We start from the raw sequence: 6,582 nt of genomic DNA, 5'->3' as shown, positions 1-6,582 counted from the left end.
TTTCTAGGTGGAAGAAAGCCAAAAACCCTTCTGAGTAGATTCTAAGATGAGTAACGCTATAGGGAACCTGTATTTTATATGGGACCCAGGGAGTCCTGGAGGAAGAGTTAAATGTTGATAATGTGGACAGTGGTTACTCGTAGTCCCCTTTCAAATGGGTTTGGTGAAAAGAGCAGAAGGATGCCTTTTGGCTGTGGTACAGCATAAGACACATCCCTATCTGAAAACATTGAGCAGTTTCTCCTATGAATCTAAGAACAGATGTTCTTACATAATCATTCACACTCCCACCCTATAAAAGACTGAAAAAATTACACTTAAGCAACCGCCTATTGATCCGTTTGCCTATTGATTTGTGAAGCTGGCTTGGTAATGGTCTGCAACGTCACCTCTGACCCTCAGCATGTAAAAATTTAATGGAAAGCTCTCTGGAAGCTCAGCACTGCTTCAGCTTGCGCTGACATCCAAGGCCAAAGGTGTTTTCTGGATCGCAGTTCCCCAGGCAGGGCTGTGGGGGCAGGGAGGGAGGCGAGGTGCTGCTCAGCAGCTGGCAGCAGGGACTTGCGGCTGTGCTGCTTGGGGAAATCTTCCAGGCAGATTGCCAGCCTCATTTCCTGGAATGTCTTACTGCACACTGGGCCAGAGGATCTGTTTAGCAGGAGCAACGGCACCTGGTTTGCTTTTGTATGATAGAAAAATATTGAGGGTTTAAATCCACAGGGCAAAGGAGCACCCTCCAGGCTGCTAATATGATGTGTGTGTGTGTGCCTAATACTTTATCTGGTCCAGCCAGGGCAGCATCAGAGATGGCAGCTGACTGAAAGGGTTTGGTTACTGGCTGACAAACCACAGTAGTATGAGGCATAGGTGCTCACCCCTAGAAGGCACATTAATGCCAGCGTGTAGTAAACAGTTCCAGCAGCAATTTCCTCCTGGCCAGATTCAGCCAAGGTTTTTTGGTCCTGTTCAGGGGGTACATATTTTTCTCCAGAAATCACTTGGTGCATTGTGAGTCCTCCCCTGCCTTTGGGGTTGCAGGGACAAAAACACCTTCCTGGTGTTTCTAAAATTATTGTTGCTGGGCGTCTTCTCTGTGCACAGTAAAAGAACAGAAAAGGGTTATTTCCAACTCTGAGCAGTTTCCTGCCCTGTCTCATTACACTGATCTCTCCAAACTAGGGGTAGGGCATAGACCTAGCTACTGGTTGTAGTTTGCCCAGTGACTGCTACAGCAGAAAACTAAACTCTTGGCTGCATTTGCTTCACGTGTGTCTTTAGCACAGCAGAAACAAGAGGCAAAACTACAGAAGACTCTTAAAAATCAACAAAGTAAATCAGTAAATAAGGGCAGGGAATCTGTCTGAAATCACATAACTGTGATGACAAGTGTATCTCGCCCCCTGAAAAGGACACAGGAACAGCAAATAAAAGCAACTGCCAGCCAGACACCTGAGACTCACAGTTCAGGTACAAATGCTGTGTCACTCAAAATACAACTGCAGCTGACACATTTTACGCAACAGCAAACTATACACCCCATGTGAAGACAAATAGTTGACTACAGCAGAGCTCACGTCCCATCGCCGTCGAGAAGTGTTGCACAGATGAAGGACTGTGGGCCACACGGGTTTGTTTCTTCAGTGTCTGACTCCTCGGCCCTGGCCACAACATCCACACCCGTCCAGATACCCAAATTCCCCATGTAAGGTAACATATTGGGTGAAGGAGCCTGGTAAGCAGGCAGCTGCCTGCAGCCAGCCAGTGGGAAAAGCTGAGCACGGAGGGAGAAGGAAGAGGATCCAGAAACCTCACCTCTAGCCAGCTGGAGAGCATTTCAGCTACAGGGAAACAGAGCCCGTCACTCTGGGAGGAGACCAGGGAGCCCATGGGGCCTTTGGGAGTGCTGTAACAGAGGACAAGTCCACTCTCTATTCAAAACCAGCAGCAACAGCCATGTTTTACAAGCCAAGCAGCTGAAACTCATCCAAAGTGTCCCTTGAGTGGATGCAGGGAGATGAAGTTCTGTACCCACCAGAAAAATACTGTTTGTAACTGTTGGTGTTGTGTTGTATGGCTTGACAGCTCCCACGTAGCTTCAGATGGCTCACAGCACCTTTCTACAGCAGCTTCATCTTCCTAACCTTTTAATAGCAGCACAAATACACAAAACTGATCTCAGTAACCAATCTTTGAATAATAATATAAAAATAGTCTGCATATATACTGCAACATTGATGCCGTAACATAAGTAGGTGAAACCACAAACTGTTGGACTGAAATTTCAAGGGTTTTTTTTTCAGGACAGTCATTTCAGAGCACTCCAGACATTTTCCTTCCAGTGCAAATGGCATTTAAAGCCAACATATAAAAGTCTCCTCCCTACTCAGGCAAAGCACAATGAAGATATAATTACGAAGCTGCTACTAAAAAGAACAATTTGGGATACTACGTAATGCTGCTCAAAGTTACAAGCTGCTAATTGTACCTAAGAACTTTTTGTTAAAAGTAAATTACCAGCCCTGCATACAAGAGGGAGGTGGTTATCCTAAAAGGCAGTTAAGAATCCCTGCAAAAAAACCCATTTAAATGAGAGAAGAACGCAAACAAAACTAAGGAACTGGTGGTTTTGAACCTCCTAAGATGGTACATACCCAGGGTGCCTTTTCTAAGAATCACTTGGAAGTAAATGTGTATCGATAACTTCCATGTGTGGATAACAAATGGTATTGGATAAATTCATCTGGTATAGAAATAACTCGAAACATAACTCAGCATTTGGCATGCACTGAAATGCTTTGTCTCTTTCTCTTTGAAGATACCATATCCGAGCCTTAATTTTCATTTTAAGGAGCTGCTGTACCGACTTAGCAATTATGTCGGATATTAGGAGCAGATGCTTGCGAGAGCCAAGAATCCTCTTGATAAAACAATGACAGCAAACAAAGCCCAGCCCCAATTTTGCTAGATTTTTTGGTTGGTTGGTTTTTGTTATTGGCAGGGCTCAAAAGTTCAATTAAGTAACATGAAACACTTGAAGGATTCAAGAACAGACCAAGGAACCGTTTACCACCTTTTTAGATGCCAGATTTTCAGGACCTGAAACATTAGGCACATATGGATGGAGTTTAGACAAATGGGCCCACTAGCTCACAGACATCTCTTGGGCCTCCCTTTTCTCCCAAGCCCTCCTCTTCCTTCCCCCTCTCCCTCCCATGCAGCCCAGCACCTCCCTGTCTTCTGCTGCTCCTGCCTCTTGCCTGAGCTGATGAGCCCAGCAGTGCAGACTCACATCACCTCATAACCTGACATGAAACTGGGGGCCTAAACCACTTTAGCATCCCTCTGCTTCATTCCTCCTAGGCACCTACCTCGTGTTGCCTGTTCTTTTCCTCAGTGCAGCAATTCCCACTGCTTGTCAACAGCAGCACAGCACAGCGACAGCTTGGGCGCTTGGCAGGGGGACGTGTGGGCACGGGAAGGGAGGAGAGAGAGGGCAGAGGGGCTGTGTCTGCAGCACCAGGCCCCGCAGACCAGGGTGCCTGTGGTGGTTGCAGCCAAGGGTACCTCCAGACCCACAGTGGGGGCTGGCATTTTCCAGAGGCTGTTTCTAAGTGGGCCCAACCCTAGCCCTTGGTTTGGTGAGGAGGTCTCAGCCCTGCGGGCCCTGCCATAGTGCTTGTCCCTGGGCCAGGTGACACACCTGGGCTTGGCTTGTGACTGTTATCGTAGTGGTATTTCCCAAACCAGGTCTGTGTAAGGCTGCAGCATGGGGCTGTAGCAGCAAGAGAGGAATTCTCTGGCACGCTGGGATGTAGCTGTGTGCCCAGCCCACCCCCCACAGCATGCTGTGGGCATTTCTTCTCTCTGGAGGAATGATTGAAGTCCTAAAGACTCATTCCTGGAGCAAGAGGATCCATTTTAACCTCATATTACTGCTACTTTCAACTAACTTCTGGAATTTCTAATAAAAGAGATCTCCACTGAGCTTCTGATCAATGGAAAACACACCGAAGTGAAGATTTCCCAACTCCCAACGGGAGAAGGAGGGAATACATTAAGAACTCGCACAATGCCAGCAGCCAGCACTCCACCCCTGCCCTAGGAATCTGGAAATGCTTCCATGTCAGAACTGGAAGCCAGAGAGTAAAAGCCCTGGCCTTTAGCTACTAGAAAATGTTATAAAAAATATAGCAGGAACCAGCCAGTGCTATAAAGAAAAGAAAAAGTTACAAGGTGTTTTTAAGATCAATTCATACAGTAAATTCAACCCTGCCTTAACGAGAAAATAACTCCTACTCCAAGCATCTCATTAACACAAAGGAAAAGGCACAATGAGGGAATTCTTCTCCAATGGCTTAGGTTTTCCCATTTGTTTTCCACTAACATAAAGACCACCAATAATTGGAAACACAACAACAACAGCTACTCTATTGTAATATGAACACAGGGAAGGGATCAATTTGAAGCAGACAGCTTTCGGCAGTTTCTCATGTGACGTCCCTTCAAAAGGTCTAGAAACAATCCTGTGAATCCATGTTCTAGAAACATACACGTTACTTTCTTCCCCAGGAGTTCCCCACAGTCAGCTGCCATAGTTTAGCAACATGCCCCAAGACTGTGACGTTTTGGGCCATGCTGGACACATGTGCAATCCATACCCTTACCTAGAAGCCTCCTGAGCAGGGCAAGATTCCCCAGAAAGCTGTGCTGCCATTAAATGGGATCTCCACCAGCTTGAGAGTTGGGCAGAGAGGAACCTCATGAGGTTCAACAAGGCCAAGTGCAGAGTCCTGCACCTTGGGAGGAACAACCCCATGCACCAGTACAGGCTGGGGATTGACGTGCCTGAGAGCAGCTCTGCTCTCAGACATCTGGGAGTGCTGGTTGATAATAAACTAACTATGAGCCAGCAATGTGCCCTCGTGGCCAACAAGGCCAAAGGCATCCTGGGATGCATCAAGAAGAGTGTGGCCAGCAGGTTGAGGGAGTTTCTCCTCCCGCTCTACTCTGCCCTGGTGAGGCCTCATCTGGAGTCCTGTGTCCAGTTCTGGGCTCCCCAGCTCAAGAGGGACAGGGAACTGCTGGAGAGAGTCCAGCGCAGGGCCACCAAGATGATCAGGGGACTGGAGCATCTTCCTTATGAGGAAAGGCTGCAGGAACTGGGGCTGGTTGGTCTGGAGGAGACTGACGGGGGAATCTCATTAGTATTTACAAATATCTGAATGGTTGGTGTCAGCAGTTTGGGGCATCACTTTTTTTCTGTTTGGGGCATCACTTTTTTTCTGTTGTATCTAGTGACAGGACAAGGGGTAATGGAAAGAAGCTGGAAAGAGAAATTCCATTTAAAGGTAAGTAAAAACTGTTTTACTGTTGAGGTGAGGGAGCCTCACCTCACTGTGAGCACAGGCTGCCCACACTCCGGTGTGGAGTCTCCTTCTCTGGAGGCTTTCAAGAGCTGCCTGGACACATCCCCATGTGACCTGATCTAGGTGGACCTGCTTTGGCAGGAGGGTTGGACTGGATGATCTCTAGAGATCCCTTCCACTCCCTACTGTGCTGTGATTCATAAAGTGCTTGCTCACATCCCACTTTTGTAGAAAACTATAACCAAAACCTTTGCCACTCATTTTGAACGTCAGGAATGTAACTGATGAATGGACAGGGGAAGTCACTTCACTGTTCCATTGGGAAGGCTGCAGCCAACAAGTGGCATGGCCTAGAAGGGAGCACAGTAATGACGGAGGCACAGCAACCACAGGGGAAGGTGGAGAAGGAAATCCCACGAGGTAACCAGGAAGAAACTTGGGAAATTATTGTTATGAAGAGTAATACTCGGTATGACAATGCTTACCTGTAAACTCCCTTACCCCTCGCCAAGACAAATATATTCTCTTCTCTGTCCCACCCCCTTTTCTAAACAAGGGCAGAAACACAAGTCTGTACAGGTTACACCTTGGAGAAAAGAAAACCAGACATCCACCTCAGTGTTTACATGTTTGATAGGACAACCACTTTATTACAAAGAACAAACAATGCTTCAAAATAAGACTGATCAACTTGAATTGTACAAAATGTCAGTTTCCTTGCAGAGGTCATTAAGTAACAGGCTGTAAGACTAAGTTCACGGCAAATTCGCTATTCTGAAACATCAGATAACAACGGTAATACCTATTATATCTTCAGAGTTTATGGTATGATCATGTGCTCTACTCCAAACTACATTCAAAAGATATTGCTAGAGTTACTTTGAAAACACAAAGTGTAGGTTATTGTTCGTTTCCACTTTCACAAGAACGTTCGTGAGGTGAAGCTGTAGCAGTGTCTGCCGTAAGGACTGTCCTGAATTCCCACAGTCACAACGTCCCTACGAGGTAGTAAACCCAGGCATTTCTACAACAGGGATACTATCATCTGATGGATTTCAGCTTCTGTCACACGTCCTGTCATGAGATCAATGGGTGACACAGATTCTCAAGGAGCCTGTGTCAACAGTCTTCCCAATGGATCTAACAATCAAACAATCGGTATTTGATATCTAGTTGACCGATAGGCAAGCGGGTGGCATTTCGACCTTGTAAATAC

This window comes from Colius striatus, chromosome 1 (assembly GCF_028858725.1).
Source record: "Colius striatus isolate bColStr4 chromosome 1, bColStr4.1.hap1, whole genome shotgun sequence".
NCBI lineage: Eukaryota > Metazoa > Chordata > Aves > Coliiformes > Coliidae > Colius > Colius striatus.
The sequence above is the reverse complement of the archived record's forward strand: the minus strand, read 5'-3'. Positions refer to the sequence as shown.